Genomic DNA, 17,304 nt, shown 5'->3' on the forward strand with positions numbered 1-17,304 from the left:
AAGGTGCGAAAACAGGGACGCAGGACACAGGAGGGTCGCCAAAGCATCCATCTCTTCTAGCGACGAAAGAGAAATCTTTGTTTACAAATCTGCAGCCGTACAATGCAACAAAACAATAAGCCCTGACGTATTTCAGAACGTATCTGTCGGTTCGTACTGTTTTGTTATCTCCAGAGACTCTTTGGAAATCTTCCTTGGCACATTCTTCTTCGAGCTGCGGCCATTAATATCGTATCTTATGTTTATTACAGTCGTTTATTTTCAATTATTTTTTTGTTGTTGGAACTTTGCACTGCTACGAAACAGTAGGAGGCCCTGGCTTATTTCAGATCACATCTGTCGATTCGTAGTGTTTCGTTATTGTCAAGGATTTCTTGGCACGTTTAAATTGCTGAAGGAAGCATCTTTGTCACAACGGAAAGGTAGTATGAAAAGAGGGCTGGCAGGGGTAGCGATGCAAAAAGGAGAAAATGTAAGGGAGCCAACAGCACCTTTTTTTTTTTATTGGGCTGCCAGGGGTAGCGACATAATAACAAAAAAAAAAAAAGGTAGCCAACAGCAAACGGGTTTCCCAGGCGGTCACCCATCCAAGTACTAACCGGGCCCAATGATGCTTAACTTCGGTGATCGGACGAGAACCGGTGCAATCATCATGGTATGGCCGTTGGCACTCATCTAATGTAGGAGCACGGCAGAATTCGCGTTCGGCTTCTCTCCCAATACACAAAATGTTAGTTTTCCGCCGCATTTGACGAAAGCACTTTCTTCCGCAACAGCCAGCTCCTCGAGGACGGCGCGGGGGGCGCGCCCGGTGTCCCAGCGGAGCGACGGCCGAATTAGCGGGCGCACCGCCGCGTGTGAGAGATGCACTGCTGCTCGTTGCACGTCCTGTCATTCGCTGGGCGCGTGCAGCCTTCGACACTAGCGGAGGACGCATCTTGTCCCTGGTGTCCAGCGGAGGGCCTGTGCGGGGTGTGGCAGTGTCGTGCTTGAGGGCGCCACTGGTAGCGATGTGGGCTTCCTCGCCTCGCCTCACACCAGGTGTCTGCGTGGTTCGCAGTGCATTCGCACCATTCCTATCCCTGTCCCCGTCCCGACTTGTCCCGACTTTGCTCGACTGCCGCTCGCTGCCGCTCGGGTCGTGGCCCATATGACAGTACAAGCACGACAAACATCTGCGAGACGGCCGTGGGCCTAACGGGCGTGTCCGAGACGCCGTTTGCGGCGGGTAGGGCAGCGCTGTGCCGTGGAAAGGTGCGAAAACAGGGACGCAGGACACAGGAGGGTCGCCAAAGCATCCATCTCTTCTAGCGACGAAAGAGAAATCTCTGTTTACAAATCTGCAGCCGTACAATGCAACAAAACAATAAGCCCTGACGTATTTCAGAACGTATCTGTCGGTTCGTACTGTTTTGTTATCTCCAGAGACTCTTTGGAAATCTTCCTTGGCACATTCTTCTTCGAGCTGCGGCCATTAATATCGTATCTTATGTTTATTACAGTCGTTTATTTTCAATTATTTTTTTGTTGTTGGAACTTTGCACTGCTACGAAACAGTAGGAGGCCCTGGCTTATTTCAGATCACATCTGTCGATTCGTAGTGTTTCGTTATTGTCAAGGATTTCTTGGCACGTTTAAATTGCTGAAGGAAGCATCTTTGTCACAACGGAAAGGTAGTATGAAAAGAGGGCTGGCAGGGGTAGCGAAGCAAAAAGGAGAAAATGTAAGGGAGCCAACAGCACCTTTTTTTTTTTTATTGGGCTGCCAGGGGTAGCGACATAATAACAAAAAAAAAAAAGGGAGCCAACAGCACCCGGGTTTCCCAGGCGGTCACCCATCCAAGTACTAACCGGGCCCAATGATGCTTAACTTCGGTGATCGGACGAGAACCGGTGCAATCATCATGGTATGGCCGTTGGCACTCATCTAATGTAGGAGCACGGCAGAATTCGCGTTCGGCTTCTCTCCCAATACACAAAATGTTAGTTTTCCGCCGCATTTGACGAAAGCACTTTCTTCCGCAACAGCCAGCTCCTCGAGGACGGCGCGGGGGGCGCGCCCGGTGTCCCAGCGGAGCGACGGCCGAATTAGCGGGCGCACCGCCGCGTGTGAGAGATGCACTGCTGCTCGTTGCACGTCCTGTCATTCGCTGGGCGCGTGCAGCCTTCGACACTAGCGGAGGACGCATCTTGTCCCTGGTGTCCAGCGGAGGGCCTGTGCGGGGTGTGGCAGTGTCGTGCTGGAGGGCGCCACTGGTAGCGATGTGGGCTTCCTCGCCTCGCCTCACACCAGGTGTCTGCGTGGTTCGCAGTGCATTCGCACCATTCCTATCCCTGTCCCCGTCCCGACTTGTCCCGAATTTGCTCGACTGCCGCTCGCTGCCGCTCGGGTCGTGGCCCATATGACAGTACAAGCACGACAAACATCTGCGAGACGGCCGTGGGCCTAACGGGCGTGTCCGAGACGCCGTTTGCGGCGGGTAGGGCAGCGCCGTGCCGTGGAAAGGTGCGAAAACAGGGACGCAGGACACAGGAGGGTCGCCAAAGCATCCATCTCTTCTAGCGACGAAAGAGAAATCTTTGTTTACAAATCTGCAGCCGTACAATGCAACAAAACAATAAGCCCTGACGTATTTCAGAACGTATCTGTCGGTTCGTACTGTTTTGTTATCTCCAGAGACTCTTTGGAAATCTTCCTTGGCACATTCTTCTTCGAGCTGCGGCCATTAATATCGTATCTTATGTTTATTACAGTCGTTTATTTTCAATTATTTTTTTGTTGTTGGAACTTTGCACTGCTACGAAACAGTAGGAGGCCCTGGCTTATTTCAGATCACATCTGTCGATTCGTAGTGTTTCGTTATTGTCAAGGATTTCTTGGCACGTTTAAATTGCTGAAGGAAGCATCTTTGTCACAACGGAAAGGTAGTATGAAAAGAGGGCTGGCAGGGGTAGCGATGCAAAAAGGAGAAAATGTAAGGGAGCCAACAGCACCTTTTTTTTTTTTATTGGGCTGCCAGGGGTAGCGACATAATAACAAAAAAAAAAAAAGGGAGCCAACAGCACCCGGGTTTCCCAGGCGGTCACCCATCCAAGTACTAACCGGGCCCAATGATGCTTAACTTCGGTGATCGGACGAGAACCGGTGCAATCATCATGGTATGGCCGTTGGCACTCATCTAATGTAGGAGCACGGCAGAATTCGCGTTCGGCTTCTCTCCCAATACACAAAATGTTAGTTTTCCGCCGCATTTGACGAAAGCACTTTCTTCCGCAACAGCCAGCTCCTCGAGGACGGCGCGGGGGGCGCGCCCGGTGTCCCAGCGTAGCGACGGCCGAATTAGCGGGCGCACCGCCGCGTGTGAGAGATGCACTGCTGCTCGTTGCACGTCCTGTCATTCGCTGGGCGCGTGCAGCCTTCGACACTAGCGGAGGACGCATCTTGTCCCTGGTGTCCAGCGGAGGGCCTGTGCGGGGTGTGGCAGTGTCGTGCTGGAGGGCGCCACTGGTAGCGATGTGGGCTTCCTCGCCTCGCCTCACACCAGGTGTCTGCGTGGTTCGCAGTGCATTCGCACCATTCCTATCCCTGTCCCCGTCCCGACTTGTCCCGACTTTGCTCGACTGCCGCTCGCTGCCGCTCGGGTCGTGGCCCATATGACAGTACAAGCACGACAAACATCTGCGAGACGGCCGTGGGCCTAACGGGCGTGTCCGAGACGCCGTTTGCGGCGGGTAGGGCAGCGCCGTGCCGTGGAAAGGTGCGAAAACAGGGACGCAGGACACAGGAGGGTCGCCAAAGCATCCATCTCTTCTAGCGACGAAAGAGAAATCTTTGTTTACAAATCTGCAGCCGTACAATGCAACAAAACAATAAGCCCTGACGTATTTCAGAACGTATCTGTCGGTTCGTACTGTTTTGTTATCTCCAGAGACTCTTTGGAAATCTTCCTTGGCACATTCTTCTTCGAGCTGCGGCCATTAATATCGTATCTTATGTTTATTACAGTCGTTTATTTTCAATTATTTTTTTGTTGTTGGAACTTTGCACTGCTACGAAACAGTAGGAGGCCCTGGCTTATTTCAGATCACATCTGTCGATTCGTAGTGTTTCGTTATTGTCAAGGATTTCTTGGCACGTTTAAATTGCTGAAGGAAGCATCTTTGTCACAACGGAAAGGTAGTATGAAAAGAGGGCTGGCAGGGGTAGCGATGCAAAAAGGAGAAAATGTAAGGGAGCCAACAGCACCTTTTTTTTTTTATTGGGCTGCCAGGGGTAGCGACATAATAACAAAAAAAAAAAAAAGGGAGCCAACAGCACCCGGGTTTCCCAGGCGGTCACCCATCCAAGTACTAACCGGGCCCAATGATGCTTAACTTCGGTGATCGGACGAGAACCGGTGCAATCATCATGGTATTGCCGTTGGCACTCATCTAATGTAGGAGCACGGCAGAATTCGCGTTCGGCTTCTCTCCCAATACACAAAATGTTAGTTTTCCGCCGCATTTGACGAAAGCACTTTCTTCCGCAACAGCCAGCTCCTCGAGGACGGCGCGGGGGGCGCGCCCGGTGTCCCAGCGGAGCGACGGCCGAATTAGCGGGCGCACCGCCGCGTGTGAGAGATGCACTGCTGCTCGTTGCACGTCCTGTCATTCGCTGGGCGCGTGCAGCCTTCGACACTAGCGGAGGACGCATCTTGTCCCTGGTGTCCAGCGGAGGGCCTGTGCGGGGTGTGGCAGTGTCGTGCTGGAGGGCGCCACTGGTAGCGATGTGGGCTTCCTCGCCTCGCCTCACACCAGGTGTCTGCGTGGTTCGCAGTGCATTCGCACCATTCCTATCCCTGTCCCCGTCCCGACTTGTCCCGAATTTGCTCGACTGCCGCTCGCTGCCGCTCGGGTCGTGGCCCATATGACAGTACAAGCACGACAAACATCTGCGAGACGGCCGTGGGCCTAACGGGCGTGTCCGAGACGCCGTTTGCGGCGGGTAGGGCAGCGCCGTGCCGTGGAAAGGTGCGAAAACAGGGACGCAGGACACAGGAGGGTCGCCAAAGCATCCATCTCTTCTAGCGACGAAAGAGAAATCTTTGTTTACAAATCTGCAGCCGTACAATGCAACAAAACAATAAGCCCTGACGTATTTCAGAACGTATCTGTCGGTTCGTACTGTTTTGTTATCTCCAGAGACTCTTTGGAAATCTTCCTTGGCACATTCTTCTTCGAGCTGCGGCCATTAATATCGTATCTTATGTTTATTACAGTCGTTTATTTTCAATTATTTTTTTGTTGTTGGAACTTTGCACTGCTACGAAACAGTAGGAGGCCCTGGCTTATTTCAGATCACATCTGTCGATTCGTAGTGTTTCGTTATTGTCAAGGATTTCTTGGCACGTTTAAATTGCTGAAGGAAGCATCTTTGTCACAACGGAAAGGTAGTATGAAAAGAGGGCTGGCAGGGGTAGCGATGCAAAAAGGAGAAAATGTAAGGGAGCCAACAGCACCTTTTTTTTTTTTATTGGGCTGCCAGGGGTAGCGACATAATAACAAAAAAAAAAAAAGGGAGCCAACAGCACCCGGGTTTCCCAGGCGGTCACCCATCCAAGTACTAACCGGGCCCAATGATGCTTAACTTCGGTGATCGGACGAGAACCGGTGCAATCATCATGGTATGGCCGTTGGCACTCATCTAATGTAGGAGCACGGCAGAATTCGCGTTCGGCTTCTCTCCCAATACACAAAATGTTAGTTTTCCGCCGCATTTGACGAAAGCACTTTCTTCCGCAACAGCCAGCTCCTCGAGGACGGCGCGGGGGGCGCGCCCGGTGTCCCAGCGTAGCGACGGCCGAATTAGCGGGCGCACCGCCGCGTGTGAGAGATGCACTGCTGCTCGTTGCACGTCCTGTCATTCGCTGGGCGCGTGCAGCCTTCGACACTAGCGGAGGACGCATCTTGTCCCTGGTGTCCAGCGGAGGGCCTGTGCGGGGTGTGGCAGTGTCGTGCTGGAGGGCGCCACTGGTAGCGATGTGGGCTTCCTCGCCTCGCCTCACACCAGGTGTCTGCGTGGTTCGCAGTGCATTCGCACCATTCCTATCCCTGTCCCCGTCCCGACTTGTCCCGACTTTGCTCGACTGCCGCTCGCTGCCGCTCGGGTCGTGGCCCATATGACAGTACAAGCACGACAAACATCTGCGAGACGGCCGTGGGCCTAACGGGCGTGTCCGAGACGCCGTTTGCGGCGGGTAGGGCAGCGCCGTGCCGTGGAAAGGTGCGAAAACAGGGACGCAGGACACAGGAGGGTCGCCAAAGCATCCATCTCTTCTAGCGACGAAAGAGAAATCTTTGTTTACAAATCTGCAGCCGTACAATGCAACAAAACAATAAGCCCTGACGTATTTCAGAACGTATCTGTCGGTTCGTACTGTTTTGTTATCTCCAGAGACTCTTTGGAAATCTTCCTTGGCACATTCTTCTTCGAGCTGCGGCCATTAATATCGTATCTTATGTTTATTACAGTCGTTTATTTTCAATTATTTTTTTGTTGTTGGAACTTTGCACTGCTACGAAACAGTAGGAGGCCCTGGCTTATTTCAGATCACATCTGTCGATTCGTAGTGTTTCGTTATTGTCAAGGATTTCTTGGCACGTTTAAATTGCTGAAGGAAGCATCTTTGTCACAACGGAAAGGTAGTATGAAAAGAGGGCTGGCAGGGGTAGCGATGCAAAAAGGAGAAAATGTAAGGGAGCCAACAGCACCTTTTTTTTTTTATTGGGCTGCCAGGGGTAGCGACATAATAACAAAAAAAAAAAAAAGGGAGCCAACAGCACCCGGGTTTCCCAGGCGGTCACCCATCCAAGTACTAACCGGGCCCAATGATGCTTAACTTCGGTGATCGGACGAGAACCGGTGCAATCATCATGGTATTGCCGTTGGCACTCATCTAATGTAGGAGCACGGCAGAATTCGCGTTCGGCTTCTCTCCCAATACACAAAATGTTAGTTTTCCGCCGCATTTGACGAAAGCACTTTCTTCCGCAACAGCCAGCTCCTCGAGGACGGCGCGGGGGGCGCGCCCGGTGTCCCAGCGGAGCGACGGCCGAATTAGCGGGCGCACCGCCGCGTGTGAGAGATGCACTGCTGCTCGTTGCACGTCCTGTCATTCGCTGGGCGCGTGCAGCCTTCGACACTAGCGGAGGACGCATCTTGTCCCTGGTGTCCAGCGGAGGGCCTGTGCGGGGTGTGGCAGTGTCGTGCTGGAGGGCGCCACTGGTAGCGATGTGGGCTTCCTCGCCTCGCCTCACACCAGGTGTCTGCGTGGTTCGCAGTGCATTCGCACCATTCCTATCCCTGTCCCCGTCCCGACTTGTCCCGACTTTGCTCGACTGCCGCTCGCTGCCGCTCGGGTCGTGGCCCATATGACAGTACAAGCACGACAAACATCTGCGAGACGGCCGTGGGCCTAACGGGCGTGTCCGAGACGCCGTTTGCGGCGGGTAGGGCAGCGCTGTGCCGTGGAAAGGTGCGAAAACAGGGACGCAGGACACAGGAGGGTCGCCAAAGCATCCATCTCTTCTAGCGACGAAAGAGAAATCTCTGTTTACAAATCTGCAGCCGTACAATGCAACAAAACAATAAGCCCTGACGTATTTCAGAACGTATCTGTCGGTTCGTACTGTTTTGTTATCTCCAGAGACTCTTTGGAAATCTTCCTTGGCACATTCTTCTTCGAGCTGCGGCCATTAATATCGTATCTTATGTTTATTACAGTCGTTTATTTTCAATTATTTTTTTGTTGTTGGAACTTTGCACTGCTACGAAACAGTAGGAGGCCCTGGCTTATTTCAGATCACATCTGTCGATTCGTAGTGTTTCGTTATTGTCAAGGATTTCTTGGCACGTTTAAATTGCTGAAGGAAGCATCTTTGTCACAACGGAAAGGTAGTATGAAAAGAGGGCTGGCAGGGGTAGCGATGCAAAAAGGAGAAAATGTAAGGGAGCCAACAGCACCTTTTTTTTTTTTATTGGGCTGCCAGGGGTAGCGACATAATAACAAAAAAAAAAAAAGGGAGCCAACAGCACCCGGGTTTCCCAGGCGGTCACCCATCCAAGTACTAACCGGGCCCAATGATGCTTAACTTCGGTGATCGGACGAGAACCGGTGCAATCATCATGGTATGGCCGTTGGCACTCATCTAATGTAGGAGCACGGCAGAATTCGCGTTCGGCTTCTCTCCCAATACACAAAATGTTAGTTTTCCGCCGCATTTGACGAAAGCACTTTCTTCCGCAACAGCCAGCTCCTCGAGGACGGCGCGGGGGGCGCGCCCGGTGTCCCAGCGGAGCGACGGCCGAATTAGCGGGCGCACCGCCGCGTGTGAGAGATGCACTGCTGCTCGTTGCACGTCCTGTCATTCGCTGGGCGCGTGCAGCCTTCGACACTAGCGGAGGACGCATCTTGTCCCTGGTGTCCAGCGGAGGGCCTGTGCGGGGTGTGGCAGTGTCGTGCTGGAGGGCGCCACTGGTAGCGATGTGGGCTTCCTCGCCTCGCCTCACACCAGGTGTCTGCGTGGTTCGCAGTGCATTCGCACCATTCCTATCCCTGTCCCCGTCCCGACTTGTCCCGACTTTGCTCGACTGCCGCTCGCTGCCGCTCGGGTCGTGGCCCATATGACAGTACAAGCACGACAAACATCTGCGAGACGGCCGTGGGCCTAACGGGCGTGTCCGAGACGCCGTTTGCGGCGGGTAGGGCAGCGCCGTGCCGTGGAAAGGTGCGAAAACAGGGACGCAGGACACAGGAGGGTCGCCAAAGCATCCATCTCTTCTAGCGACGAAAGAGAAATCTTTGTTTACAAATCTGCAGCCGTACAATGCAACAAAACAATAAGCCCTGACGTATTTCAGAACGTATCTGTCGGTTCGTACTGTTTTGTTATCTCCAGAGACTCTTTGGAAATCTTCCTTGGCACATTCTTCTTCGAGCTGCGGCCATTAATATCGTATCTTATGTTTATTACAGTCGTTTATTTTCAATTATTTTTTTGTTGTTGGAACTTTGCACTGCTACGAAACAGTAGGAGGCCCTGGCTTATTTCAGATCACATCTGTCGATTCGTAGTGTTTCGTTATTGTCAAGGATTTCTTGGCACGTTTAAATTGCTGAAGGAAGCATCTTTGTCACAACGGAAAGGTAGTATGAAAAGAGGGCTGGCAGGGGTAGCGATGCAAAAAGGAGAAAATGTAAGGGAGCCAACAGCACCTTTTTTTTTTTATTGGGCTGCCAGGGGTAGCGACATAATAACAAAAAAAAAAAAAAGGGAGCCAACAGCACCCGGGTTTCCCAGGCGGTCACCCATCCAAGTACTAACCGGGCCCAATGATGCTTAACTTCGGTGATCGGACGAGAACCGGTGCAATCATCATGGTATTGCCGTTGGCACTCATCTAATGTAGGAGCACGGCAGAATTCGCGTTCGGCTTCTCTCCCAATACACAAAATGTTAGTTTTCCGCCGCATTTGACGAAAGCACTTTCTTCCGCAACAGCCAGCTCCTCGAGGACGGCGCGGGGGGCGCGCCCGGTGTCCCAGCGGAGCGACGGCCGAATTAGCGGGCGCACCGCCGCGTGTGAGAGATGCACTGCTGCTCGTTGCACGTCCTGTCATTCGCTGGGCGCGTGCAGCCTTCGACACTAGCGGAGGACGCATCTTGTCCCTGGTGTCCAGCGGAGGGCCTGTGCGGGGTGTGGCAGTGTCGTGCTGGAGGGCGCCACTGGTAGCGATGTGGGCTTCCTCGCCTCGCCTCACACCAGGTGTCTGCGTGGTTCGCAGTGCATTCGCACCATTCCTATCCCTGTCCCCGTCCCGACTTGTCCCGACTTTGCTCGACTGCCGCTCGCTGCCGCTCGGGTCGTGGCCCATATGACAGTACAAGCACGACAAACATCTGCGAGACGGCCGTGGGCCTAACGGGCGTGTCCGAGACGCCGTTTGCGGCGGGTAGGGCAGCGCTGTGCCGTGGAAAGGTGCGAAAACAGGGACGCAGGACACAGGAGGGTCGCCAAAGCATCCATCTCTTCTAGCGACGAAAGAGAAATCTCTGTTTACAAATCTGCAGCCGTACAATGCAACAAAACAATAAGCCCTGACGTATTTCAGAACGTATCTGTCGGTTCGTACTGTTTTGTTATCTCCAGAGACTCTTTGGAAATCTTCCTTGGCACATTCTTCTTCGAGCTGCGGCCATTAATATCGTATCTTATGTTTATTACAGTCGTTTATTTTCAATTATTTTTTTGTTGTTGGAACTTTGCACTGCTACGAAACAGTAGGAGGCCCTGGCTTATTTCAGATCACATCTGTCGATTCGTAGTGTTTCGTTATTGTCAAGGATTTCTTGGCACGTTTAAATTGCTGAAGGAAGCATCTTTGTCACAACGGAAAGGTAGTATGAAAAGAGGGCTGGCAGGGGTAGCGATGCAAAAAGGAGAAAATGTAAGGGAGCCAACAGCACCTTTTTTTTTTTTATTGGGCTGCCAGGGGTAGCGACATAATAACAAAAAAAAAAAAAGGGAGCCAACAGCACCCGGGTTTCCCAGGCGGTCACCCATCCAAGTACTAACCGGGCCCAATGATGCTTAACTTCGGTGATCGGACGAGAACCGGTGCAATCATCATGGTATGGCCGTTGGCACTCATCTAATGTAGGAGCACGGCAGAATTCGCGTTCGGCTTCTCTCCCAATACACAAAATGTTAGTTTTCCGCCGCATTTGACGAAAGCACTTTCTTCCGCAACAGCCAGCTCCTCGAGGACGGCGCGGGGGGCGCGCCCGGTGTCCCAGCGGAGCGACGGCCGAATTAGCGGGCGCACCGCCGCGTGTGAGAGATGCACTGCTGCTCGTTGCACGTCCTGTCATTCGCTGGGCGCGTGCAGCCTTCGACACTAGCGGAGGACGCATCTTGTCCCTGGTGTCCAGCGGAGGGCCTGTGCGGGGTGTGGCAGTGTCGTGCTGGAGGGCGCCACTGGTAGCGATGTGGGCTTCCTCGCCTCGCCTCACACCAGGTGTCTGCGTGGTTCGCAGTGCATTCGCACCATTCCTATCCCTGTCCCCGTCCCGACTTGTCCCGACTTTGCTCGACTGCCGCTCGCTGCCGCTCGGGTCGTGGCCCATATGACAGTACAAGCACGACAAACATCTGCGAGACGGCCGTGGGCCTAACGGGCGTGTCCGAGACGCCGTTTGCGGCGGGTAGGGCAGCGCCGTGCCGTGGAAAGGTGCGAAAACAGGGACGCAGGACACAGGAGGGTCGCCAAAGCATCCATCTCTTCTAGCGACGAAAGAGAAATCTTTGTTTACAAATCTGCAGCCGTACAATGCAACAAAACAATAAGCCCTGACGTATTTCAGAACGTATCTGTCGGTTCGTACTGTTTTGTTATCTCCAGAGACTCTTTGGAAATCTTCCTTGGCACATTCTTCTTCGAGCTGCGGCCATTAATATCGTATCTTATGTTTATTACAGTCGTTTATTTTCAATTATTTTTTTGTTGTTGGAACTTTGCACTGCTACGAAACAGTAGGAGGCCCTGGCTTATTTCAGATCACATCTGTCGATTCGTAGTGTTTCGTTATTGTCAAGGATTTCTTGGCACGTTTAAATTGCTGAAGGAAGCATCTTTGTCACAACGGAAAGGTAGTATGAAAAGAGGGCTGGCAGGGGTAGCGATGCAAAAAGGAGAAAATGTAAGGGAGCCAACAGCACCTTTTTTTTTTTATTGGGCTGCCAGGGGTAGCGACATAATAACAAAAAAAAAAAAAAGGGAGCCAACAGCACCCGGGTTTCCCAGGCGGTCACCCATCCAAGTACTAACCGGGCCCAATGATGCTTAACTTCGGTGATCGGACGAGAACCGGTGCAATCATCATGGTATGGCCGTTGGCACTCATCTAATGTAGGAGCACGGCAGAATTCGCGTTCGGCTTCTCTCCCTATACACAAAATGTTAGTTTTCCGCCGCATTTGACGAAAGCACTTTCTTCCGCAACAGCCAGCTCCTCGAGGACGGCGCGGGGGGCGCGCCCGGTGTCCCAGCGGAGCGACGGCCGAATTAGCGGGCGCACCGCCGCGTGTGAGAGATGCACTGCTGCTCGTTGCACGTCCTGTCATTCGCTGGGCGCGTGCAGCCTTCGACACTAGCGGAGGACGCATCTTGTCCCTGGTGTCCAGCGGAGGGCCTGTGCGGGGTGTGGCAGTGTCGTGCTGGAGGGCGCCACTGGTAGCGATGTGGGCTTCCTCGCCTCGCCTCACACCAGGTGTCTGCGTGGTTCGCAGTGCATTCGCACCATTCCTATCCCTGTCCCCGTCCCGACTTGTCCCGACTTTGCTCGACTGCCGCTCGCTGCCGCTCGGGTCGTGGCCCATATGACAGTACAAGCACGACAAACATCTGCGAGACGGCCGTGGGCCTAACGGGCGTGTCCGAGACGCCGTTTGCGGCGGGTAGGGCAGCGCTGTGCCGTGGAAAGGTGCGAAAACAGGGACGCAGGACACAGGAGGGTCGCCAAAGCATCCATCTCTTCTAGCGACGAAAGAGAAATCTCTGTTTACAAATCTGCAGCCGTACAATGCAACAAAACAATAAGCCCTGACGTATTTCAGAACGTATCTGTCGGTTCGTACTGTTTTGTTATCTCCAGAGACTCTTTGGAAATCTTCCTTGGCACATTCTTCTTCGAGCTGCGGCCATTAATATCGTATCTTATGTTTATTACAGTCGTTTATTTTCAATTATTTTGTTGTTGTTGGAACTTTGCACTGCTACGAAACAGTAGGAGGCCCTGGCTTATTTCAGATCACATCTGTCGATTCGTAGTGTTTCGTTATTGTCAAGGATTTCTTGGCACGTTTAAATTGCTGAAGGAAGCATCTTTGTCACAACGGAAAGGTAGTATGAAAAGAGGGCTGGCAGGGGTAGCGATGCAAAAAGGAGAAAATGTAAGGGAGCCAACAGCACCTTTTTTTTTTTTTATTGGGCTGCCAGGGGTAGCGACATAATAACAAAAAAAAAAAAAGGGAGCCAACAGCACCCGGGTTTCCCAGGCGGTCACCCATCCAAGTACTAACCGGGCCCAATGATGCTTAACTTCGGTGATCGGACGAGAACCGGTGCAATCATCATGGTATGGCCGTTGGCACTCATCTAATGTAGGAGCACGGCAGAATTCGCGTTCGGCTTCTCTCCCAATACACAAAATGTTAGTTTTCCGCCGCATTTGACGAAAGCACTTTCTTCCGCAACAGCCAGCTCCTCGAGGACGGCGCGGGGGGCGCGCCCGGTGTCCCAGCGGAGCGACGGCCGAATTAGCGGGCGCACCGCCGCGTGTGAGAGATGCACTGCTGCTCGTTGCACGTCCTGTCATTCGCTGGGCGCGTGCAGCCTTCGACACTAGCGGAGGACGCATCTTGTCCCTGGTGTCCAGCGGAGGGCCTGTGCGGGGTGTGGCAGTGTCGTGCTGGAGGGCGCCACTGGTAGCGATGTGGGCTTCCTCGCCTCGCCTCACACCAGGTGTCTGCGTGGTTCGCAGTGCATTCGCACCATTCCTATCCCTGTCCCCGTCCCGACTTGTCCCGACTTTGCTCGACTGCCGCTCGCTGCCGCTCGGGTCGTGGCCCATATGACAGTACAAGCACGACAAACATCTGCGAGACGGCCGTGGGCCTAACGGGCGTGTCCGAGACGCCGTTTGCGGCGGGTAGGGCAGCGCTGTGCCGTGGAAAGGTGCGAAAACAGGGACGCAGGACACAGGAGGGTCGCCAAAGCATCCATCTCTTCTAGCGACGAAAGAGAAATCTCTGTTTACAAATCTGCAGCCGTACAATGCAACAAAACAATAAGCCCTGACGTATTTCAGAACGTATCTGTCGGTTCGTACTGTTTTGTTATCTCCAGAGACTCTTTGGAAATCTTCCTTGGCACATTCTTCTTCGAGCTGCGGCCATTAATATCGTATCTTATGTTTATTACAGTCGTTTATTTTCAATTATTTTTTTGTTGTTGGAACTTTGCACTGCTACGAAACAGTAGGAGGCCCTGGCTTATTTCAGATCACATCTGTCGATTCGTAGTGTTTCGTTATTGTCAAGGATTTCTTGGCACGTTTAAATTGCTGAAGGAAGCATCTTTGTCACAACGGAAAGGTAGTATGAAAAGAGGGCTGGCAGGGGTAGCGATGCAAAAAGGAGAAAATGTAAGGGAGCCAACAGCACCTTTTTTTTTTTTATTGGGCTGCCAGGGGTAGCGACATAATAACAAAAAAAAAAAAAGGGAGCCAACAGCACCCGGGTTTCCCAGGCGGTCACCCATCCAAGTACTAACCGGGCCCAATGATGCTTAACTTCGGTGATCGGACGAGAACCGGTGCAATCATCATGGTATGGCCGTTGGCACTCATCTAATGTAGGAGCACGGCAGAATTCGCGTTCGGCTTCTCTCCCAATACACAAAATGTTAGTTTTCCGCCGCATTTGACGAAAGCACTTTCTTCCGCAACAGCCAGCTCCTCGAGGACGGCGCGGGGGGCGCGCCCGGTGTCCCAGCGGAGCGACGGCCGAATTAGCGGGCGCACCGCCGCGTGTGAGAGATGCACTGCTGCTCGTTGCACGTCCTGTCATTCGCTGGGCGCGTGCAGCCTTCGACACTAGCGGAGGACGCATCTTGTCCCTGGTGTCCAGCGGAGGGCCTGTGCGGGGTGTGGCAGTGTCGTGCTGGAGGGCGCCACTGGTAGCGATGTGGGCTTCCTCGCCTCGCCTCACACCAGGTGTCTGCGTGGTTCGCAGTGCATTCGCACCATTCCTATCCCTGTCCCCGTCCCGACTTGTCCCGACTTTGCTCGACTGCCGCTCGCTGCCGCTCGGGTCGTGGCCCATATGACAGTACAAGCACGACAAACATCTGCGAGACGGCCGTGGGCCTAACGGGCGTGTCCGAGACGCCGTTTGCGGCGGGTAGGGCAGCGCCGTGCCGTGGAAAGGTGCGAAAACAGGGACGCAGGACACAGGAGGGTCGCCAAAGCATCCATCTCTTCTAGCGACGAAAGAGAAATCTTTGTTTACAAATCTGCAGCCGTACAATGCAACAAAACAATAAGCCCTGACGTATTTCAGAACGTATCTGTCGGTTCGTACTGTTTTGTTATCTCCAGAGACTCTTTGGAAATCTTCCTTGGCACATTCTTCTTCGAGCTGCGGCCATTAATATCGTATCTTATGTTTATTACAGTCGTTTATTTTCAATTATTTTTTTGTTGTTGGAACTTTGCACTGCTACGAAACAGTAGGAGGCCCTGGCTTATTTCAGATCACATCTGTCGATTCGTAGTGTTTCGTTATTGTCAAGGATTTCTTGGCACGTTTAAATTGCTGAAGGAAGCATCTTTGTCACAACGGAAAGGTAGTATGAAAAGAGGGCTGGCAGGGGTAGCGATGCAAAAAGGAGAAAATGTAAGGGAGCCAACAGCACCTTTTTTTTTTTATTGGGCTGCCAGGGGTAGCGACATAATAACAAAAAAAAAAAAAGGGAGCCAACAGCACCCGGGTTTCCCAGGCGGTCACCCATCCAAGTACTAACCGGGCCCAATGATGCTTAACTTCGGTGATCGGACGAGAACCGGTGCAATCATCATGGTATGGCCGTTGGCACTCATCTAATGTAGGAGCACGGCAGAATTCGCGTTCGGCTTCTCTCCCAATACACAAAATGTTAGTTTTCCGCCGCATTTGACGAAAGCACTTTCTTCCGCAACAGCCAGCTCCTCGAGGACGGCGCGGGGGGCGCGCCCGGTGTCCCAGCGGAGCGACGGCCGAATTAGCGGGCGCACCGCCGCGTGTGAGAGATGCACTGCTGCTCGTTGCACGTCCTGTCATTCGCTGGGCGCGTGCAGCCTTCGACACTAGCGGAGGACGCATCTTGTCCCTGGTGTCCAGCGGAGGGCCTGTGCGGGGTGTGGCAGTGTCGTGCTGGAGGGCGCCACTGGTAGCGATGTGGGCTTCCTCGCCTCGCCTCACACCAGGTGTCTGCGTGGTTCGCAGTGCATTCGCACCATTCCTATCCCTGTCCCCGTCCCGACTTGTCCCGACTTTGCTCGACTGCCGCTCGCTGCCGCTCGGGTCGTGGCCCATATGACAGTATAAGCACGACAAACATCTGCGAGACGGCCGTGGGCCTAACGGGCGTGTCCGAGACGCCGTTTGCGGCGGGTAGGGCAGCGCCGTGCCGTGGAAAGGTGCGAAAACAGGGACGCAGGACACAGGAGGGTCGCCAAAGCATCCATCTCTTCTAGCGACGAAAGAGAAATCTTTGTTTACAAATCTGCAGCCGTACAATGCAACAAAACAATAAGCCCTGACGTATTTCAGAACGTATCTGTCGGTTCGTACTGTTTTGTTATCTCCAGAGACTCTTTGGAAATCTTCCTTGGCACATTCTTCTTCGAGCTGCGGCCATTAATATCGTATCTTATGTTTATTACAGTCGTTTATTTTCAATTATTTTTTTGTTGTTGGAACTTTGCACTGCTACGAAACAGTAGGAGGCCCTGGCTTATTTCAGATCACATCTGTCGATTCGTAGTGTTTCGTTATTGTCAAGGATTTCTTGGCACGTTTAAATTGCTGAAGGAAGCATCTTTGTCACAACGGAAAGGTAGTATGAAAAGAGGGCTGGCAGGGGTAGCGATGCAAAAAGGAGAAAATGTAAGGGAGCCAACAGCACCTTTTTTTTTTTATTGGGCTGCCAGGGGTAGCGACATAATAACAAAAAAAAAAAAAGGGAGCCAACAGCACCCGGGTTTCCCAGGCGGTCACCCATCCAAGTACTAACCGGGCCCAATGATGCTTAACTTCGGTGATCGGACGAGAACCGGTGCAATCATCATGGTATGGCCGTTGGCACTCATCTAATGTAGGAGCACGGCAGAATTCGCGTTCGGCTTCTCTCCCAATACACAAAATGTTAGTTTTCCGCCGCATTTGACGAAAGCACTTTCTTCCGCAACAGCCAGCTCCTCGAGGACGGCGCGGGGGGCGCGCCCGGTGTCCCAGCGGAGCGACGGCCGAATTAGCGGGCGCACCGCCGCGTGTGAGAGATGCACTGCTGCTCGTTGCACGTCCTGTCATTCGCTGGGCGCGTGCAGCCTTCGACACTAGCGGAGGACGCATCTTGTCCCTGGTGTCCAGCGGAGGGCCTGTGCGGGGTGTGGCAGTGTCGTGCTGGAGGGCGCCACTGGTAGCGATGTGGGCTTCCTCGCCTCG

The 17,304-nt window shown here is 53.1% G+C and overlaps 14 non-coding genes across 14 annotated transcripts; all 14 read right to left on the minus strand.

Moving 5' to 3' along the window:
* Positions 1-550: 550 nt before the first annotated feature.
* Positions 551-669, minus strand: LOC124582096. The gene has a single exon (XR_006973703.1). It is a non-coding gene; the product is annotated as a 5S ribosomal RNA (ribosomal RNA).
* A 1,132-nt stretch (positions 670-1,801) lies between these two features.
* Positions 1,802-1,920, minus strand: LOC124582068. The gene has a single exon (XR_006973678.1). It is a non-coding gene; the product is annotated as a 5S ribosomal RNA (ribosomal RNA).
* A 1,133-nt stretch (positions 1,921-3,053) lies between these two features.
* On the minus strand, positions 3,054-3,172 carry LOC124582080. The gene has a single exon (XR_006973689.1). It is a non-coding gene; the product is annotated as a 5S ribosomal RNA (ribosomal RNA).
* Positions 3,173-4,305: 1,133 nt separating this feature from the next.
* On the minus strand, positions 4,306-4,424 carry LOC124582055. The gene has a single exon (XR_006973666.1). It is a non-coding gene; the product is annotated as a 5S ribosomal RNA (ribosomal RNA).
* A 1,133-nt stretch (positions 4,425-5,557) lies between these two features.
* LOC124582092 lies at positions 5,558-5,676 on the minus strand. The gene has a single exon (XR_006973700.1). It is a non-coding gene; the product is annotated as a 5S ribosomal RNA (ribosomal RNA).
* A 1,133-nt stretch (positions 5,677-6,809) lies between these two features.
* LOC124582057 lies at positions 6,810-6,928 on the minus strand. The gene has a single exon (XR_006973668.1). It is a non-coding gene; the product is annotated as a 5S ribosomal RNA (ribosomal RNA).
* A 1,133-nt stretch (positions 6,929-8,061) lies between these two features.
* Positions 8,062-8,180, minus strand: LOC124582101. Its single transcript, XR_006973708.1, has one exon. It is a non-coding gene; the product is annotated as a 5S ribosomal RNA (ribosomal RNA).
* A 1,133-nt stretch (positions 8,181-9,313) lies between these two features.
* On the minus strand, positions 9,314-9,432 carry LOC124582058. The gene has a single exon (XR_006973669.1). It is a non-coding gene; the product is annotated as a 5S ribosomal RNA (ribosomal RNA).
* A 1,133-nt stretch (positions 9,433-10,565) lies between these two features.
* On the minus strand, positions 10,566-10,684 carry LOC124582102. The gene has a single exon (XR_006973709.1). It is a non-coding gene; the product is annotated as a 5S ribosomal RNA (ribosomal RNA).
* Positions 10,685-11,817: 1,133 nt separating this feature from the next.
* Positions 11,818-11,936, minus strand: LOC124582103. The gene has a single exon (XR_006973710.1). It is a non-coding gene; the product is annotated as a 5S ribosomal RNA (ribosomal RNA).
* Positions 11,937-13,070: 1,134 nt separating this feature from the next.
* LOC124582104 lies at positions 13,071-13,189 on the minus strand. The gene has a single exon (XR_006973711.1). It is a non-coding gene; the product is annotated as a 5S ribosomal RNA (ribosomal RNA).
* A 1,133-nt stretch (positions 13,190-14,322) lies between these two features.
* LOC124582105 lies at positions 14,323-14,441 on the minus strand. The gene has a single exon (XR_006973712.1). It is a non-coding gene; the product is annotated as a 5S ribosomal RNA (ribosomal RNA).
* A 1,132-nt stretch (positions 14,442-15,573) lies between these two features.
* On the minus strand, positions 15,574-15,692 carry LOC124582107. Its single transcript, XR_006973713.1, has one exon. It is a non-coding gene; the product is annotated as a 5S ribosomal RNA (ribosomal RNA).
* Positions 15,693-16,824: 1,132 nt separating this feature from the next.
* Positions 16,825-16,943, minus strand: LOC124582109. Its single transcript, XR_006973715.1, has one exon. It is a non-coding gene; the product is annotated as a 5S ribosomal RNA (ribosomal RNA).
* Positions 16,944-17,304: the final 361 nt, after the last annotated feature.

Source organism: Schistocerca americana, unplaced genomic scaffold, assembly GCF_021461395.2.
Source record: "Schistocerca americana isolate TAMUIC-IGC-003095 unplaced genomic scaffold, iqSchAmer2.1 HiC_scaffold_394, whole genome shotgun sequence".
Classification (NCBI taxonomy): Eukaryota; Metazoa; Arthropoda; class Insecta; order Orthoptera; family Acrididae; genus Schistocerca; species Schistocerca americana.